This window comes from Schistocerca gregaria, chromosome 3 (assembly GCF_023897955.1).
Source record: "Schistocerca gregaria isolate iqSchGreg1 chromosome 3, iqSchGreg1.2, whole genome shotgun sequence".
NCBI lineage: Eukaryota > Metazoa > Arthropoda > Insecta > Orthoptera > Acrididae > Schistocerca > Schistocerca gregaria.
Window position 1 is genome coordinate 507,767,062 of NC_064922.1, and position 21,221 is coordinate 507,788,282.

The 21,221-nt window shown below is 40.5% G+C and overlaps 1 protein-coding gene across 4 annotated transcripts in view; it reads left to right on the top strand.

Moving 5' to 3' along the window:
* LOC126356311 (cyclin-dependent kinase 14) overlaps nucleotides 1-21,221 on the top strand; it is a 1,047,636-nt gene that overhangs the window by 208,508 nt on the left and 817,907 nt on the right. The window lies entirely within an intron of this gene.

Here is a 21,221-nt window from a genome sequence, read left to right on the forward strand (position 1 = left end):
TTGTGGTGTGTCTATGGCAGCTGTTTTAACGTTTAACATAAGTGTTGCAGTGTGGATTTCCTTATACTATATCTTCTTTTACTTCAGTGTCAAAGTTCTCCACACAAATTTAAAGGAATTTTCGATCATTATCGAAAGTTTAGTAAGAGTGCTAACTATTGCCAACCACTCCCGCACAAAAAAATCGCCTTTTGTTTTTCTATGTTGTAAATCGATAAGCATTTGTAATGGCTCGCGCATCATTTCAGTCTTCTGGATAAAACTCCTACCTTTTATCCGTAACGTGTTTGTTACCTGTTGAGCGTGCGTCTCAGCTTACTGGTCTTTCCAAGTGGCACTTTTTGTAATGTTCCATCGGAAATACCACATTATTCGCTTTCGACGTGGCTTTGTCATGTCTGCCCTACAGCCACCGTTTAATTAAAAAAAATTAAGCTCTGCCATTTGTGCAGTAGCTTTTAAGATATTGGATACGAAGACATGCTTTATCAGCATGACCACAGAACTTTATTTTTAAAGGCTGTTACTTTTTATGATAGAAGATAGCAAAAAAAAGTGCTGCTCATAAAAATTACGTTTCCTAACTCACTTCATAACATCATAGTTGTCTACCTTACTGCCCACTAGAGACGCACCAGAGGAGCCATGTTCTGTTATTGTCACATACAATAGCCCTTTTTGCTTAAATATGCATAAATCAGTTGCTATTTTGCTGCCTTTCTAATGTTTGTTTTACGATGACCTAGATGCTGACGGATGCTACAAGCGTAGAATAATTTCAGTGTTTTCGTTATTTGTGCGTCTCCAAACGCACTACCAACAGCAACAAGTACTAGTAATCATCATCATCATCATCATCAGTACTGGTAATGAATAAAGTAAATCTGTTTGCAGTTTACGTTAGATTCTTAAATCCCAAATAATATGAAAAAGTCATCATTCGTTAATGCTCATACCCGTAGCTTGGGTAGACCAGACACAATGGATGCAAAGTTAATCCAGCTTCCTGTGTTCGCTGTAATGCCTAGTAAAAGTGTGGCCGCGACGAGGTTCGTCATCGGAGATGACAGTGTGCGTTGCTTCCACCTCCAGGTGAATCACTTGGCTGGTATTCCAGGTGAGTGAATTCACGGGTAGTGCAGCCCCCACCCACTCTTCTCCTGTAGCTCTCGTCACACAACACCTGCGAGGTAGGCAGGCCACGTACCACACACACACACACACACACACACACACACACAAGGCCACCACTTGCTTCCTGTCAGGCCGGAAGCCACTACCAGCGAGGGGCTCTGTCTAAGGTCATCGTTCCCACGCATGATTGGTTAAACAAGCGTTGTCTCGTATGTATTCCTGCCGGCGTTTTAAATAGCTAAGGCTGCCGAGAACGCTGGCGGCATAAGAACGTGGACTGCATTTGAATTGAATGTAGTTGCAGTTTTTAATGGAAATGATCAACTGCAGAGGTCATAGCGTGTCAATTTTGGCTCTTGTGTTGACCGCCTGTCTGAATGAGAAACCAGATAGATTCGTATTTTGGCTTTGCAGCCAGCTACGCCACGTTTTCACAGTGGTAAATACTAGTTTTGTGCTAGAATTATTGTTATGTTTTAGTTGATTCTGGGAACATCGTAACCCCTCTGATTCCGTTATTTTGTTTCCCTCCTTTCTTAACACCAGTTGTAGATAAGCAACGTCTTTGACAAAGTATCATGCTACAAGGGACAGTCAGCGAGCACGCAGATGTCTGCACATTAATCCTTGCAGTACTGCATAAGTAGCAAGTCATGATCCAAATGGCTCTGAGCACTATGGGACTTAACATCTGAGGTCACCAGTCCCCTAACTTAGAACTACTTACACCTAAATAATCTAAGGGCATCACATACATACATGCCCGAAGCAGGATTCGAACCTGCGATCGTAACAGACGCGCGGTTCTGGATTGAAGCGCCTAGAACCGCTCGACCACCACGGCCGGCAAGTCATGATTATCAGTTCTATGTTATAATGCGTAATCCCAGGTAAGCTGCTGATAGATTAATTAGTACTGTTTCTTTTGTACTACGAGCTTGTTTCGGCTATACCGTATCTCTCACACAAAGATCTAGTTGAAACAGATGCCCATATTGCATCAGTGAGTAAACTGTCAACTGTTTGTTATAATCATGCAGCTGTCAAAAGTATTTTACGAAAATATTCTCCAAAAATTAATATGTGATTATAACAATCGACAACTTGTTCACTAGTGCAACATGGGCATCTATTCCTACTAGATGTTTACATGAGAATGGCGATATTTTCCAGACAAGCTTGTAGTAAATAGCAAACATCACTTATTAGACTATTCGCAGTTTAGCGGCTAGAATTATTCGTTATAAAATAAAATGTGACGTATTCCATGCTCCAGGCCTGGCCGAAAAGAAAAGGTAATTAGTTCATTTGAAAATCAATTAACGACGAACTACGGGTATTCTAGGTTAACAGTATTTCGCAGCCAGCCATTGTTCATTATATTTTCCACAAGTCGTTTCCATAGTGCTGGCCAGGCAGTGTTGATTATTTTTTGGTGTGCTGAAAGTTTCTTAGGGCAGTGGTGCCGTACAGAGAGTAGCGATATTGGAAAAATTATTCCTTTTCATTTTTAACAGGCTTAACGAACACTTTCAACATCGCAACGAACTTTCTGTAAAGTCGGCGAAATCTTCTCTGCTACTAACGTCGAAAATCCTTATGTCTGTTATTGAAAGGTGGAGAAATCAGGCGTATTCAACCTCAGAGACAAAATTTCCTGCTGCACTGTAAAGGCTAAAAAAGCTAGAAGCTTTGAGGTTCCATTTAAAAAACACATGGACATACATCTGCATCGCAACCAGCTCTCAATTGATATACTGTCAAAAACATTAAGATTATGTGCGAATATTGCATTATCTTGAAAAAGCCAGCCTCATTATTATCGTACAGGACATGGAAAATATACACACACAAAATCAGATCGCCACAGTATCCTCTTAGTGACCAAAGTGAGCTACCCAAGAGAGAATTTCTCTGTAACTTCGTCTACTTGCTCTTTGGCTTAAAACCTAAGTAAACAACAGTGATACTAGAAGAATTCCGACAGTAACATAGTGCCTAGTCCACTAAGCGTAATTTTCTTTCAATTTGTGTGGCCTATGTCGTAAAATGAAACATTATGTAAAAGTCTGAGAACCACTTGGCCTAACATTATATTTATGTATGCGGAAATGTTTTTCGTCGTCTGTTTATCTTAGCTTTAACTAATGATCATGTGTATTACACATACATCACTAACCACAACTGTTGTAAAATGGCTGTATCAGATTTATAATTCGAAGAACGTTGCCACATAATGCCTAAAATAGTGCTTATAAAACAGTGCGCGTGTTTCCAGAAAAGACTTTCGCATATTTCCAATAAATAATCTAAATATCATGTCAGTATCGTTGTGTGGAATTTATTTGACGTATACTGGAAAATTATGTCTAATGTAAAAGTGCAGGCTTTCGTGGCGGTTGTCACTGAAGGTAAAATCTTCTGCGTCGTGAGGCCGCATCGTATTTCTTCTGTACGATCGACATTTCGATCCATCTGCTAGAATCGTCTTCAGAATCTTGCGGTGTCCATAGTTGACTAAACACTGTCTCTCTTAAGAGGGAGTTTTCCCGCGCTTATGCTGGAGTAGTGGTGTCACTGGATGAAATTCCGGTGGGTGTCATTGAAGGGCCATCTTCATTGGATAGGAAGGGACTTGTGCCGCTCTAAAGTTGAAGAAGAATGTATTAGTTAAAATTCTTTCTGTTGCTCTCTTGCGCTATCTTGTTCGCTTCTATCCGTTGATAATGGACCACCAATAGCAGCAGGAAGAATGGCAACCAATATGCACTATGTGATCAAAAGTATCCGGACACATGGCTGAAAATGACTTCCAAGTTCATGGCGCTCTCCATCGATAATGCTGGTATTCTGTATGCTGTTGGCCCACCCTTAGCCTTGATGACAACTTCCACTGTCGCAGGCATACGTTCAATCGGGTGCTGGAAGGTTTCTTGGCAAATGGCAGCCCATTCTTCATGGAGTAATGCACTGAGGAGAGGTATTGATGTTGGTCGGTGAGGCCTGGCACGAAGTCGGCGTTCCAAAGCATCCCAGACGTGTTCTACGGGATTCAGATCAGGACTCTGTGCATGCCAGTCCATTAGATGGATGTTACTGTGGTGTAACAGCTTGGCCGCGGACTGTGCATTCTGAACAGATGGTCGATCGTTTAGAAAGATGCAATCGCCATCCCCGAATTGCTCTTCCACATTGGGAAGTAAGAAGGTGCTTAAAACATCAATGTAGGCCTGTGCTGTGATAGTGTCACGCAAAACGACAAGGGGTGCAAGCCCTTCCATGAAAAACAGACCACACCATAACACCATCGCCTCCGAGTTTTACTGTTGTCACTACACACGCTGTCAGGTGGCGTTCACCGGCCATTCGCCATACCCACACTCTACAATCGAATCGCCACATTGTGTACCGTGATTCGTCACTCCACACAAAATTTTTCCACTGTTCAATCGTTCAATGTTTACGCTCCTTACGCCAAGTGAGGCGTTTTTTGGCATTTACCGGCGTTATGTGTGGCTTATGAGCATCCGCTCGACAATGAAATTCAAGTTTTCTGACGTCTTGCCTGACTGTCATAGTACTTAGAGTGGATCCTGATGCAGTCTGGAATTCCTGTGTGATGGTCTGGATAGATGTTTGCTTATTATACATAACGACCCTCTTCAACTGTCGTCAGTCTCTGTCAGTCAACAGACGAGGTCGGCCTGTACGCTTTTGTGCTGTACGTGTCCCTTCACATTTCCACTTCACTGTCACATCGGAAACAGTGGACCTAGGGATGTTTTCGAGTGTGGAAATCTCGCGTAGAGACGTATGACAGCTGTGACATTCAATCACTTGAAGTCCGTGAGTTCCGCGGAGCGCTCCATTCTGCTCTCTCACGATGTATAATAATTACTGAGGTCGCTGATATGGAGTATCTGGCAGTAGGTGGCAGCAAAATGCACTTCATATGAAAAACATATGTGTTTGGGAGTGTCCAGATACTTTTGATCACATAGTGTATCTTCTTCAGCATAGGTGCGGGAAAACTCCCTTCTATAAGACAACGTGACGGTGTCCAGTGCACAGAACAAGATCCTGAACAACCTCCCAGCAGAGGAGCCGAAACGTCGAAGCGCAGAAAACTATGACGGGGCCTAAAAACTAAAAAGATTTTACTTTTAGTTTTCATCTTTTTCATTTCTTAAGTAATTCAAGTAAAGTTTTGATCACGCCGCAGTCAGTTCATGTCTCTTCCTTTACACATTTCAACACGTTCATCATCATGAGACTCTGTGGTAAACCTAAACAACGAAATAAGTACAAAATAAACGAGAATCCGAAGCTCTTAAAGGTTCATCCACGTACACATTCAGACCTGCATCGACTTGGAGAAAGCAAGACATTAAATAGCCCAGCTTGCATAAAAAAGACCTACGAAGGATGTAATACGTAGATCCTGTCAATGAGAGACTGGCTAAGCTTGGTACCGTACCCAGAAGAAAGTCGTGTCTTCCGACGGATGGTGTTAACATATGAAAACAACTCAGAGTTGTAAGAGAAATACTGTTACGTTGTTAGCTTTGGTCGTAATATTTATGCCCATGTGCGAATTCCTTAGCAGTGTTTTGCCCGTAGTCCGTCAAGCGTTCGCGTAGGTCGAAGTGAAATCTGGTGGTGTCTCAAAATCTGTGAAGTGTAATTTTTAGCTTACTGTAGCGTACAATATAAATGCCTCCCACAGCAGACACCAGTTCCGCAGGAACAATGTAGGATTGGCTGCCGAAACAGAACAAAAAAAGAAGTCACTTATCCACTTACTAAGCTACTTTACATATACACACACACACACACACACCAATAAACTCCCCTCCCCCTCCCAACTTCCCCCGCTGGTACTCACTTACACAGAGTGCTCAGCACCATATAAATAATATAAAGTAACTGTGTAACTGGCCTATATTTTGAAAATTAATATAGTAATGTACAGTGTCTAGGTGATGTTTACTTTCAGTAGCATTCAAGTATTCATGCAGCCACTACCTCTCTCGTAATAATGAGGCATTGTATTCCTTTTTTCACTTAGTTACCATCCGTCGAGTAAACAAATTGAGCTGTTAGTTTCGAACATTTTATGTTTTTTAGTTACGATTATACAAGGTGGGCATTAAGAAAGCCGACAAACTGCGGGATTGGTCTCTAACTGGAAATGGAGGAAACAAGGCTCTATGAACACGTATCCGAAAATGGACGATGTGCGTGCAACGACAAGTCGTCCCAGATCACAGTACAGAACTGCATCGCATCCACTTCAGAACAGATGTGCTCCATGAGACTGCACGTGATAGGGATAGTAGCACTTGTCATACAGGATACCCATAAGCGTATTTTGTCTTTCACAGTGTTGGCGGGCCACTTGCCTAGAGCTTGTGCTAGGGTTCGTTGAAATATCCAGTAGAACTCTGTTCTCCAAAGCTGGTGTATGCACAATCTGCTGCCGCCTTGCACGTTCGGCTGTTTGGAAGGATCCATGATTACACAAACGCCCCAAAAGGACTTAAAATGTTGTGTGATGTGGTTTGCGTCTGTGAGGGTACTTGTTTTGGTATAGCCGTGCAGCCTCTCGACCGTTTCACTCCGCTTGGCCTTAGACACTCATGATCTTGGCTTTTCCCCGACATAAATACCGGACCATTCTGCTGCTTACAGAACGCTGCGTCAATCACACAGCCTCCAACACAAAACGAACACGTGGCTCGTGTTAAGAGGAATTGTCATTCGTCACAGCAATCTACCGTGGTGACGATTCACTTCCGGACACACGTTCACAGGACCTTTTATACTCTATTTCCAGCTAGGAATCCGTCCCTGCAGTTTGTCGGTTTTATTATCGTCCACCCTATATAGTAATAAGCCGCTTGTATTTGGAAATTTGTTGCAAATGTTGATACAATTTCTTTCGGCATGTTAGTAACATCTTCCTGCGTTGCGAATTTGAGACTATCATAAAACATGATTTGGTGCATGTTCACTTTATCAGTGATTAAACGTTGCAGAAACAGTTATTTAACGCCGTCATCAAGTTGTAATTTCTCACACTGAAGAGCTAAATACGATACTGCGGTCTGAAAACACCGGTTGACTCTTACTATTCAGTAGTGGCTGTGAAAAATAGAAAAGCATCATTAAAAAATATTTCTCCCCTGCTGTTTGGTGTCTTTCAAGGAGAAGTAACAGAATATCATCAGTAAATACACAAAAAATAATGTAGCAAAGTTTGCGTCACGGAATCACATTTTGTTATTGATAAATTATATGGCTTCGTTTCAGAATGAAAGAATTTTCTGAAACTTTTTTTTTCCATTTGCAAGTCGTTTAACATTGTGAGAGAAGCAGTGGACGGTACACTTTTCCTTCTCTTCTTTGATTTGTTGCTTGACTCTCCTTTAAGGAGACAGTCTGCTTTTGTATTAGAACGATGGAACTAAAACAACATGGGAATTAAATCATTCATTTGCTTATCTTTTTTTTTCCCCATGAGTTAGAGTTTGGTGACAATATCAATCACATTTCTTATACGTGTACTGTTTTTCTAAAAAGTCTTCATCACGTTGTAACGCCTTACGCCAGCGTTGTGTAAGAACACGTATTTCATATTTGTAAAAGTTCGTATTCTGTGCACGTAGCCATATCTTCACTGCATGAATTACGCTCTCATTATCTTCAAAATGTGTCTCCCGTAGAGAATTCTTAAGTGGCCGAAACGGATGAAAGTCCGAGAGCACCTAGGTGGATGAGGCAGTGATGTCCAACCCAACAAGACGGTGTGTTTCCGAGTTCTGAGACGCGTGTGAGGGTGTGAATTGTGTAGGAGCAAGATTTCTATTGGATTCCTTTCAAAGGGGTCACGTTGGAAACTTCGCTTGGGTTTGTTCAGGGTTTTCACATATGCCTCTGAATTAATGCATTAAATGTACTCGCAGTTCCTAATTCGGATAACTATGAACTACATAAGGGAATGACGACAATGAAAATTTTTTCCACGCCGGGAATCGAACCTGACTTTTCCGCTTCACGCGAGCGGTCACCTTAACCGCTATTCTATCCGTCCACAACTCACGACCAGACACAAACTTCCATATTTCGTCGATCCTGCGTCACAACCTGTACTCGTACCCGCATTATGTAATTTCCGTACTGGGGAAGACATTAGAATGAAAGTAGCTGTCTGGTGTCGGCTGATAAATACGATACTGCAGTGCCTGTGTTAAGAAGAACGATGCACTGCTCCTCCTGTCACCAATTTAGTACTTAGTACTGGAGGAAAGTGTCGGGTGTTAAAATCGTAGAGGGAGACCAAGAGTAAGCAAGATTCAGAAGGATATGGGTTGCTGTCGTTCCTCTGAGATAAAGAGGCTTGCACAGTAAAGAGTAGCATGGAACATGGAGAGCTGCATCAGATCAGTCTTCAGACTGAAGATCACGACGACAACGAACGATCCATGGCAGAAAGGCCTCAGACTATTCCAACAGTTTCTTTGAACCCTGTGGTCTGTTGTGAGCATTCGATGAGCCCATCTTCAGCACACCTTTGAATATCCAAGAGTCTCAATCATTGTACACACTCTTCCAATGCTCACCGATAGATGTAGAACCAATCGTCGGATTGTGTTACACCGGTGTGCGCGAATAATGGCACCTGCGCGATTCGCAGTGTCTGGATCAGTGGCTGTATCAGGACGTGCCGAACGTGGCCGATCGTGGAACACAGTTCCTGCATGTCCTGACGATTTAACGCTCTTTAATCCTCGCTGAGCATTCCTGTAAACTACATCACCACTGCATGCATGCATGCAAACGTTTGTGGATGTTTACCGAAGTTTCTTTTTCCCCTACCAAGAATTTAACTACAGCACGTTGCTTGTGAGCAACGAGTGTCTTGCACAGACACAGTTTTGATGGTTCACTGCGGCTCTGCCATCTGTCGGTATTGTTCGAAACTTGCACACGTGCAGAAGAAACATCAGAGTTTGAAGCATGTATTAACGGCTGTAAAGAACGTGGGGCATTGTTTAATGAAGCATCCAGAACAAGCTTCCGTGTTGTCTCCCATAATTCACTGAAGGAGTAAGGCGGGACAGTTCCATAGAAAAGGACACAATGGTATTATGTTTTCTTCAGTGTCAAGCTCGAATTATGTTCTGCCTTTACTGACCGTATCTTCCGCGCGATGAAAATCCGAAAACCCATTTCATTCCTTCAATTAGGCACACTTTTGCGTGTGTGATTATTTTTGTTGCAGTGATCATTAAAAGTGATCTTCAACGTTTTCTGGGAACATCTGTGAGGATTTCAGTATGTAGAAGTAGTTAAGAAAAAAGTACTTCAACGTTTCACTGCATCTCGTCAGTGGGAAATTCCCATGAGATTACAAGTGCAACTCGAAAGCTTGTTACTAGTGTCAACCGCCTTCGACATCAACAGGTTTCGATAACTTGTATTACGAGACAACTATTGACGTCGTGAAGTTGTCTTAGTACTGCGAACATACTTTCGTGTGTTACCATTTTTTTATTGCTGACACATTTTTGACATTTATCGAGTGATTTTTCTCGCGCTGTCTTCTTGATTCTCTACTATATCTATAGATCCCCCAAAGCTGTCAGGGGCCATTTTGTTTTGTACTTCGTTATACTGTCACATATCATAAAGTACTATTTCCTGAGTTACTTCATAGAACACTGATGAGCCGAAAAGTACATTTGGAGTAGTAGAATGGAATAAATAGCAAAAGAAAATATAATTTCCCTTCAGTCACAGAACTGATCACGCTGCAATATTAAATATGAATAACACAGCTGTAAGAAAGGTTCACATTTCATTCAGCTGTCCCGTCAGCTACGTTGACAGTATTACTTCTCCACTAACAAAGTTTATACCGCTGCTCCTTTTAAATTGGCTCGGCGTAGCTTGCTAGGTGAGCATGCAGTTTTCTATGCGCCTGTCCACACTGAGCGATGCGTGCCGAACAGAGTTTCAAATATCGTACGCTTTTTCCATAGTCTTTCTAAAGAGATCGCTAACGAGGGACATGTTCTGCTCTTTTTTTCATTCGTACTAGACTGAATAGCTACATTAGAATGGCGCGGATGTCTTAGGCCGTAAAAGAAACAGAAGACGCATCTTGAGATCGTGTAGAAATATTATATGACCAAGTGTCAATTGAAAATGAAAACAGTTTCTCATTTTCAGAAGACACCTTTATGTTCCTTTTGACTTCTTCTTAAAAAGTGAAGTTATCAGTATTCAGGGTAAAAGCTTTTCCAAAATATGTACACGATCGATTAATTATAATATGTACTTAAAAATCTATGCGTAGCACCAAAGTCAAGTATCTATACCTGTATAAGTAGGAAACATAGTTCGGCTACTCACTTTGTTTTAGCACAGAAAATCGTGCGCAGTTCGGATCACATCGCTGTGTAGCGCAGATGTGATGCCAGCAACAAAAATCTGTCCGTCAGATGACTTAAATGCTCAGAAATCTGTCGACAGCTACTTCTGTTATGAAATAGCCTCCGATGAAACCAACCTCATTATTCAAATAATTAAAGACTAATTCGAAAATGGGAATTAACATAAGAGGCTTGTGGGCTCAGACAGTCGTGGCTAGTATAGCAGTTAAGCCAAACTATTGCTTAGTAGTTAATGGAAATCCTAGATTCATTTTCTTCTTAATATTTGAAATGTTTCTGGAACTACATCTTCCGAAGGAGCAATGGTTGATTTCTGTAAGGTGAACAGTGAGCTCATCTCTTGACTCGTAGAGGCAGAAATGGCATCAAATGTAGTATCGTAAATAACATCAAAAACAAACATCACTTTCTAATTTATCTGAAGCTCAATTCGGTTTTGTGGAGTCACGATGGGATTTGCAGATAGACACTGTCCTCGGGTGAATTGTCCTGATACAAAAAGTTGCTTATATCTACTGTGGCATTAAGATCAACAGATGGTAATGGAAGAAAGGATATAGAAACTGTGGACTTAAGTTTTCATTTAATATTTATTGTGATTCCCACTTGGGTTTCGCGAAAATACAGGTACGGGTACAGAAAAAAAATGGTTCAAATGGCTCTGAGCATTATGGGACTCAACTGCTGTGGTCATTAGTCCCCTAGAACTTAGAACTACTTAAACCTAACTAACCTAAGAACATCACATACATCCATGCCCGAGGCAGGATTCGAACCTGCGACCGTAGCAGTCGCACGGTTCCGGACTGCGCGCCTAGAACCGCGAGACCACCGCGGCCGGCAAGGGTACAGAAAAGTAGTACCGACAATAGTAATAATAACCATAAGAGAAGGAAAAAGGAAATGCAGTGGCGTTTTTTAACTTTGGAAACTCAATATGACTTTTTGTTTGGCCGCTGTTCATGTAAAATACTGAGACCTCATAAATAATATTAACCCTCCGTTGTTCGCGCAGATGACACTCGTCATCCACACGACTTTCCCGTCAATTTTGTGTGACAGGAATGGATTGAGTTCGCGCCATTTTCAGTACCTTTCTGTTAACTCTCCGGCTGTTAGCTCCAATCATCGTTGTCGTTCAGTGACGAAAGATACATAGTCTATGAAAGATTATTATAGTCTGGAGGACACTTGTCATCCGCGCGAGTTCTGCTGCTACAATCTGAAAAAAAGTAAGTCTGTATTACTTCATTACTTTCCTAGATTCAGTCGATCTTTCATGTGCGTAAATTTAGACATATTGAAACTGATGGCTGTTTCCTTCCATGTCACCTAGTATTCTATTTAATTTTAAATTGTGGAAGAAATGTCAAAGGCAAAAACCTCGGGCAGAGTTTAGTAGAGATCCTAATGCATGGATGGAATGGTTTAATGAGCTGAGTGATGAAGATCCACACAGTGATAGCGCTGACTCAGAGACTGAGGATTCTGTTTATGAAAGCGGTCACGATTCAGGAATAGAACAAGAAGTGTTAGAAAATAATGAATATGAGTCACCGGAAGAGGTAACTGAAGAGGATGCATTTTTAGGGAAAGATGGAATAACTAACGGAGGAAAAATTAATGTGCTACCAGTGTTAGAAACAGATCTTGTAATTTTATTACGCATTTGCCTGAACCAAAAAATCAAGCTCGTATAAAACAGACAGAAATAGAAATTCTAAATTTGTTCTTGGATGAAAACATAATAAACATTATCGCAACATGCACTAATATATACGTCAATTAAGTTCGTGGTCACTTCTCTAAGGAAAGGGACGCTAAAGAAAGGGATGCTATAGAGATCAGAGCTTTCATTGGTTTCTTATATCTATGTGGATCTTTGAGATGTTCTGGGAAGAGTATATCGAAATTGTGGGATAACTCAAAGGGAAGCGGACTTGAATCAAGTTATTTATGCATAAGTGAAAACCGATTCAGGTTTCTGTTGAGATGTCTGAGGTTTGATAATATCCGTGATAGAGGTGTTCGCAGAGAGATTGACAAGTTGGCTGCTATCAGAGGGGTACGTAAACTATTCAAGAACAATTGCCAAAAATATTTTTCACATAGGGAATATCTTACTGTCGACGAACAGCTTTTCGCATTTAGAGGAAACTGCCAGTTCAGGCAATATATTCCTATCAAACCAGCAAAGTATGGGTTAAAATTGTCCGCTTTGGTTGATGTAAAAACAGCTTACACTTTGAATTTAGAAACGTACGTCGGTAAGCAACAAGAGGGACCACGTAATGCTAGTGATTCAGCTGAAGATATTGTTCTTCAAATGGTAAAACTGTTTCAAACGTTAGAATATATTATACTGTGTACAAATATTAAATGTATTATATTTATATTTAATAAAAAAATCATAACCAGTCATAAAGACTGTTCAGAGTGTACAAATAGACCGCTTGCTTTTTGGTTGACACCAGTCATCCGCGCGAGTGACGATGTCACGAATTTTCGCGCGAGTGACGGAGTTAAGTCAGGGCCTTTGGCTGAAGCTGTTGGGGAAATAAAAAACTTAGATTGGCTATAGTTACCCATTCAGTGACGGGGGATGCATTTATATCTACAGTCTATTGAAATTCTTGAATTGTAATGTATGAAATTAAAGGTAATGTATTTCTCAAGTGTAGTTACGAATTCACCTTAACGATTTGGATTTTTCTTCTTCTGTTGCTGAGTATGTTTTAGAGTTCCCATTTGAGTTCATCGAATGTTAATTGTGTCTCTATTTGAGCAAAATTTATATACAAGAAAAAATCTCACACTATGCAGCTCAAAACACCAGATCTTCTTTCCTCTAAGACAGCCTTTATACTTTTGCATCATTACTGCACGTCTTACAAACTATTAGTTACTATGCTTAATATTCCTCTCACAACGACGATGTAGCAATGAAGTAAACGGTATTTTTCCTCCAGTTCCTACATTTTGGCTGAAAGTTCTACTAAGCGATGTCAGCGTTACGAATAATAAGACAGCTCCCTTCGTCTCGTGAAGTTTGTACGTGGATTAATGTAATACTGAAACACACGTCCTGAAAACACTGTTTGCTGCCTTGCACAGGGACAAAGGTCGTGACAGTATTGACTAGACTAAAACTAAACGGCCAGCCAGTTCGAATTTCACCACAATGTAACATAAACAAAGTTTTGCTTGAAACCCATATAATTAAATGATAAAATGATCCATTTTAAGAAATCCCTTGTATCAATGTTCCTAAAATTATCATAGTTATTGTGAAAATGACTTATCTTAACAGAATGTCACTACCTTCTACTTTAAACCGAGATTATGCTGAAAGTCAGATTTTAATACACTGCAGCGGCGTTCATTTCCGCATAGCGGTTCATTTTTTTGGCAGTAAAACTCGCAGTGCGTAAAAAATGTAATTAAATTCCGGTAGCGGTGGATGCCTAAGTCTGTAGCGCTCATTTCTGCGGAGCTTATGCTCAAAATATGACTGTTACATTGTTTCTCGGCGAACGAAAATTTGATATTCACACACATAACTGAAAGCTCTATATAGATAGCAGAAGAGTTAAATGAATGTCTCCCATTTTAATGACAATGCAAAATATTACGCAGTTATTCTGTGATTTGACAATACTGTTGTTAATTATGTAATGAATGCCCTTAGCAGGTACAAGAATGCAGTCTGTAAACACCAGTACCAGTGCAGAGATCGTATCTCTACTTGCTCCAAACAGTGGTAGATATTGAACTTCTTATGTGAGCAAAGTGACACACTTGACGCAGCAGTAACTATTTATACTCGTTGTTGAGTAAGTGGTAGTAGTAGTTCACTGTAGGATTGGGATGAAAGAATTGTAGTACTAAAATTCGTTATAAGGTTAAAAACTTAGTAAGGTTTTAAAACGTAACCGACTTCAGATACTAATAGCTGATCATATCACACCGTGTTTGCAAATAACATAAAAGTCAAGTCAGTTCTTGTTGATTTTTGTTGTGCAGAGCTTTCGCCGTCGTGTTAGATTGCTCGCTACTGTCAATCAGAAACCATCACGCGTTTAAGGCTTTGCTTGCGTACCATTCTTCACTAGCCCCAAGAAATATCAAACCCAGTCCTCTGAAGGGGAGGTTACGCTGCCATGTATTTTTTTTTTTTTTTGACATATCCGATACGCAATTTAAATAAAACGACGCACACTTCCTTCCCCCAAGTGTTTTACGTATTTCTGAGGCGTTTCGCAGAGACACATTTGGAAGGACGATATTCCGTGATTAATTTGAGGTTTTTTGTTCCGTTTTTTATCCTTATCAAATGCACCGCGGACAATGAAGTACAGGTACCAAAACTTTTACAATAAGAAAAACTTTCTCAAGTTGTTTAATTTCTATACATTCTTGTGATGGGCAGCTCTTGAGCACTTGAGTCAGGCACGTATACGTAATAGTGCGTGGAATGCGTTACTGTGGCGTTCAGTACTGTGGGTCTTACCGGGGTCGCCACGTTACCGTCCACCTCATATGAACACCTTCACTATCTGCCGGAGCGACGCTCTTCTGACGGACGGAATGCATACCTCATGTGGTTTTCGACATATTCATTCCAGCAGCGTGTCAAAACGTGTGCAGCGACCCATTTGTCCAGAAAACCCTTCCCGTGCGTCTAGAGTACAATAGCGACACTTGGAAGGTAATTGTACGATGTGTTTAACCCGATTTAAGTAATGGCCCAATGTTACTTCTTAAGTTTCCTGTGGCGTAAGTGAATCACTGAGTTGTTCAAAATGTTTTTTTTTATTGCAGATTTCTAATTATTTTTACTGTAATTTGATGCTCTGAAGTTGCCAGACTGATTCGTGAGATACATTTCCTGGCTGTACTGACAATACCGTATACATATGGGGGGGGGGGGGGGGGTTCGCTGATGCTTTTAGTACTTTCTTCCCTGAGGCCTATGATTTTTCTCTCACGAGGAGACTTCATGGACCAAACCACTTAGATTTCCTTAATACTTACAGGACCGAGCGAGGTGACGCAGTGGTTAGCACACTGGACTCGCATTCGGGAGGACGACGGTTCAATCCCGTCTCCGGCCATCCTGATTTCCGTGATTTCCCTAAATCGCTTCAGGCAAATACCGGGATGGTTCCTTTGAAAGGGCACGGCCCATTACCTTCCCCATCCTTCCCTCACCCGAGCTTGCGCTCCGTCTCTAATGATCTCGTTGTCGACGGGACGTTAAACTCTAAGATCCTCCTCCTCCAATACTTACAGGATTGTGTGGTCATCGTTCCGGATATCTTTCCTAGCAGTACGACGCAATTACAAAAAACTTCGAAAAAATGGAAATTTTTGAGCTCTGTGAAGTAGAAAACATTTCGAGTAAGGTAATAGAGCCGCTGATAGCTCAGTACATGAGCGCATTTTTATTCCGAATTTTAATTAATTGCGAATACTCACATTTTTATGCCATTATTAATTAAAACTAAAAGTTTTATTTTCATAAAAATGATTCCATATTTGAAAATTAACATTCCAATTTGAAAATAAATATATAATAAAAATAAAAGTAAAACAATGTTGTCATAAGGAGAATCGACCCTGCGACCTCGCGGGTACAACACTAATGCACTTGACGCGCTAAGCTAACACCGACGCTGCTAAACTGCTTGAAATTTTTCTGCTTCACACCACTCCAAAATCATCGAATTTTCAATGGCCACCTTCTCGAGTTTCTTGTACATTTGATGCTTCGCAGCATAAAGAATTTGCAGGTATGTCAGTGGTACTCAATTCGAGTTTGTTTGAGAACTGCATCGTATTGCTTAGGAAACTGATGTTTAGGCATTGACCATAAAATCCTAGAAGAATGAAAAAAGTCGAATAGGACCAGTCCGTGAAGTAGTGCCCGTGTTCGTATATTTTTCACGTAGACTTGGCTGTGTATCGAAACACGGTTGTAATAATAGGGACGAGACGTTCACCTACAAATCGTGGATTGCATACTTGTCCACGTAGATTATGCTGCAGAATCTGTAACTCTTGTCACCTAGGTACGAGAAAGGATGGAAGGAACACGGGTGCTATATCGAAAACCGTAAGTTAGAATTAGGTAGCATCACGAAATATTTTATTGCCCTGTATCGTATTTTTGTCAGAGACGCCGATTCTTCGCTTCAGTTTGGATTTAATAAACAGGCAGCAGTTATTAACATGTTAATCCAACTGCACGTAATATTCGCGGTTGGTGTGCGCTGGAAATCACTTGTATTTTATGCATTCGAGAGGTCTTTTTTTCACATCAAAAACGACACGCCTTTTTATTTGGTGCTATTGTTACTGACTTCATGCTGTAATTTGCATGCAGTATGATGCACACGTTTTCACGGTCAAAGATCAAAAAGTGCACTTTTTAATCTACCGTTGTGGGCTGTAGGATATAAACGTTCGGAATGACCTATCACAGGCGAAAGGGCGAAAGGTGGATCACAAAACATCTTTTCGCTCTTTACCTTAGCAAACAAATTATTCTTCAAAATATAAACGGACGTTCAAAATTCATGGGTCAACAATACACAAAATAATCATGTGACAGTCTGTTATCGAACTCTGTTACAATTCCATGAAGAATATTATCAGAATTTGAACGCAGGGTTCTGTTTCTATAAGTGTTTCGACTTCAAAAATTCCTCAAACTACTCTGCTAAGAGTGTACAGGGATTATGTCTGTGACTGCTTGGTTCCACACCAACAGTTGTAAATGCGATGAAAGAAAGCAAAAGCCTTTAATAGCAATTTATACTGAAATGGAAAGAAATCAATCAAGCAAATAGGCTAATAATAAACGGAATCCTTACAGACCAGTTTGAGGAATATTGTATTAACGTTGCTACGTAGCCTTACCAAATGGTATTAAGAGTAAGGAATAAAGTGAAAACCTGTTGTCAAACAGAATCTGTCACAAAATTGACAAAAGCTGTTCGACAGCTTACCTTGTCCTGCGGCGACGATTTCCGTCAGTATGTAAGTCATTAACGAAATGTGTTTAGTCCAAGGAAGAGGTGTCAATAAACACAGATTATATCTAAAGAGAGGGAATGTGGTGCTAATATGCTAACAGCCTCCAGTATGGTAAATTAAAACAGTAGGCGGTGCATCACAAAAATAATTACTCTTAAGACAGAGAAGACAAATACTCAGAAAACTCCAGGAACGTGCCACTACGTCCCTCCTGCATAGTCAGTAGTAATCATAAAGGTATAAGTACTTAAGTTTGATTCCTACATGTAGGCAGTGATTATTCTCCCGTTCCATTCGAGAATAGGATACGAGGGGGCAGTAATGATCGTCATATACTGTTATGCAGTAGCTTGTTAATTATAAATGTGGATGAAACTATAGACGTTATTGTATCTCCCCTAGTATAATTAAATGACGTAACAGACGTGATTGTCATACATAACATGCTCCCTCAACTGCGAAAGCAAATGAGCGTAGTAGTTTCTTCATTTGTTCCTTTTTTGTCGTGAGACGTCTGACACAAATGGCTCATGGAATGAGTTACTGATACGAAATTCAAAATGTGCTAATCGAAAATAAGTAAAAAACGGCGAAGGTGAGCAGATGCATCAAAGTGTCACAAGACAGCAAGTACCTCCTGAACTCATGAGAAGACCGGACATACAAAATGAAATGAGTCTGCTTCAAAGAAGACTTTCATCTTTTCTTTTCATGTCTAACTTTTATTACCACAATTTTCAGTTATGCTGGAAATGTAAAGTTCAGAATACTCTACAGCTATCTGTACGGTGATTAAGGAAATGTTATCGAAATGCAGTAAGATTTTTGTGTCTAGTATTCACAAATTATTTATTCTAGTTACTTTTGATTAGCCACATACTATGGGAGGCGAGTCCCATAAGAACTTACACGTACAGGAGTGTCAAACATGAGGGACACGAACAAAATTCGCGAACTGAAATAACGAACCGTTCTCGTTTCCCTTCTGCATGAATGCACAGTTTCCTCAAGTCGTGCTACCCATATAACTTAGGTGGTGTGGATGCATAGGAGGATTTAATCGCAAAGAAGAGATTTTTTTCAGTTTCTACTTGTACGTGACTACTCCGCAATACAAACCTAAATGTTTGGCAATGGGTTCATAGAACAACATTCAAATTACAGGTTGTCCCAAAATAATGTGTACACTCTTTGAAACTGGACATCTCTTTAATGAAAGGGGTTAGAAATACAATTTTAGTGGTGTTTGGTGCCTCATGATCCGACTTAAGATGGTAAATGTTCAAACTGGTGTTCGAAAATCGCAATACACCGTCGACAACGACTAACGACTGAGCGACATGCCAACTTCGTTTCCAACGGAATAGCATCACAGGCTTGCTCAATTTGCACTCTAAGATCATCCAGTGTGTGTGGCCTCGCAGCGTAAACTGTGTTCTTGAGAGTACCCCAGAGAAAGAAGTCTACAGGAGTTCAAATTGGAAATTGAGCGGGATACTCCACACTCCATTTTCGTCCTATCTATCTAGCACGGAATATACGATTTAGAAATGCTAGGAGTTATCATTTCCTATATTTCCAAGTACGAGTCGCCCGTGACAGTGTTGTCAAAGAAGTACGGCCCGATTCAGAAGATAGACAACACCAGGCTCTTACTTCTGGTAGATTAACATACCTTTTCTCGGTTACGTATAGATTCTCCCTGACCCAGTACACGCAATTATGGAGGCTAATTGTTCCATCAAGTTTAAACGTCGCTTCATCTGACCAAAGAATTCGATCTTGGAAACGCTGCTCTTCTCGATATCTGTTAATGAACCACTCACAAAACTCGCTTCGCCTATCAGGATCATCCTCGTTAAGAGCATGGAGAAGTCTTGGAATGTAAGGTTTAAAGTTCTGAGACCGCAAAATTCTATGAACACAATGCTTCTGCAGATCCCATTATCACGAGAGCATTGCCTCAAAGATTTCTTTGGGGATTGTGTGTATGCCTGGATTACTGCATCAACACTCTCATTGTCTGTTGAACATCTCTTTCGTCCGCTATGCTCTTTCTTCATATCGTGCACCGGTCTGTGGTGGTGTTCCAAATTCAACTCTCCAACGTCGGCGTACCGTAGTCACATTCTGCTTTCCAGTAACACTATAGCACCAATTTCCGTTGTTCAAATTATTACGCCACGTTTGCTGACAATCCTGAAACAAAAGAAAGAGTTGTTATATTTTTCGCCGCCTTCTAAATTATTAGCCATAAAAATTGTATTTCTGTCTCCTTTAATTAAAGAGATACTCTGTTTCAAAGAGTGTATACATTGTTTCGGGACACAGTATATTTCTCGACCTTACCGCTCTTCGAGTATCACGCGGGAAAAACGAACACCTAAATCTTTCTGATGCGAGCTGTGATTTCCCTTATTATGATGATTATTTCTCCCCTGTGTAGGTGGGAGTTAAAAAAAAAATTGGCATTCGGAGGAGAAAATTGGTGATTGAGATTTCGTGAAAATATCTCGCCGAATCGCTTTTTTTTAAAATTATTATTAACCATTGCTACCCCAACTCGCTTTCCATATCTGTGACACTGTCTCCCTTATTTCGCGACAATACAAAACGACCTTCCCGTCTTCCAACTTTTTCAATATCTTCCGTCAATCCTGTCTGGTAAAGATTCCACTAGTTTCTCCAGTAAATTTATTGCGGCTTGTAAGTGTTCGGCCAGTGACGCAAACTTTGGTTCGCCTTCCCCACAACGTATTCTACGTAATAGTTTCGATTAAAGTTGTTGATTATTATAATCCCTAGTTACTCAGTTGAATTGACAGACTTCAGGTTTGTGTAATTAACGTGTAACTGAAATTAACCTATGTTTTTTAGTGCTTATGTGGAAGACTTCACACTTTTTTAGTGTTTAGCGTCAATTGCCACTCTTTGCACCACACAGATATGTTTTGTAAATAATTTTGTGATTCGTTTTGGTCTTCTGATGGCTTTTCTACACGTTAAACTACAACATCACGTACAAACAATCTAAGAGGGTACTCAGATTGTCTCCTAATTGGTTTGTATAGATTAATAGCAGTAGGGGTCCTATAAGCCTTCCTTGGGGAACTCTGGAACTTCGGTTTCACTAGGTGACTTCCCGTCACTTAATATGAAGTGTGACCTTTCTGAAATTACGAAACTCTTGCACAACTGAGACTGTGCTCCATAGCTTGGAAGCTGATCAGAAAGAGCTTGTGAAGAATAATTTCAAAAGCCGTCTGGAAATGTAGAAATGTGGAATCAGTTTGAGATCGCCTGTCGATGACGCTCATTGTGTTTTACGAGAACCATATTTTCTGAATCCTTGCTAGTTATGTGTTTAAATATTTTTATCTGAGATATTTCATAATATTGGAATAGCGTATATGTTCCTGAATCTTACTAGAAATCGATAACAACGATATGGGTCTATAATTCAGCGGATTGCGTATATTTCCTTTTTTGTGTGTTGGTATGACATTCGCAGATTTTCAGCCTTTAGGTACAGATCTTTCGTCAAGCAAAATCTCGAATATTAGATGCGCCTTCGTTGGTGAAGGAATTTCG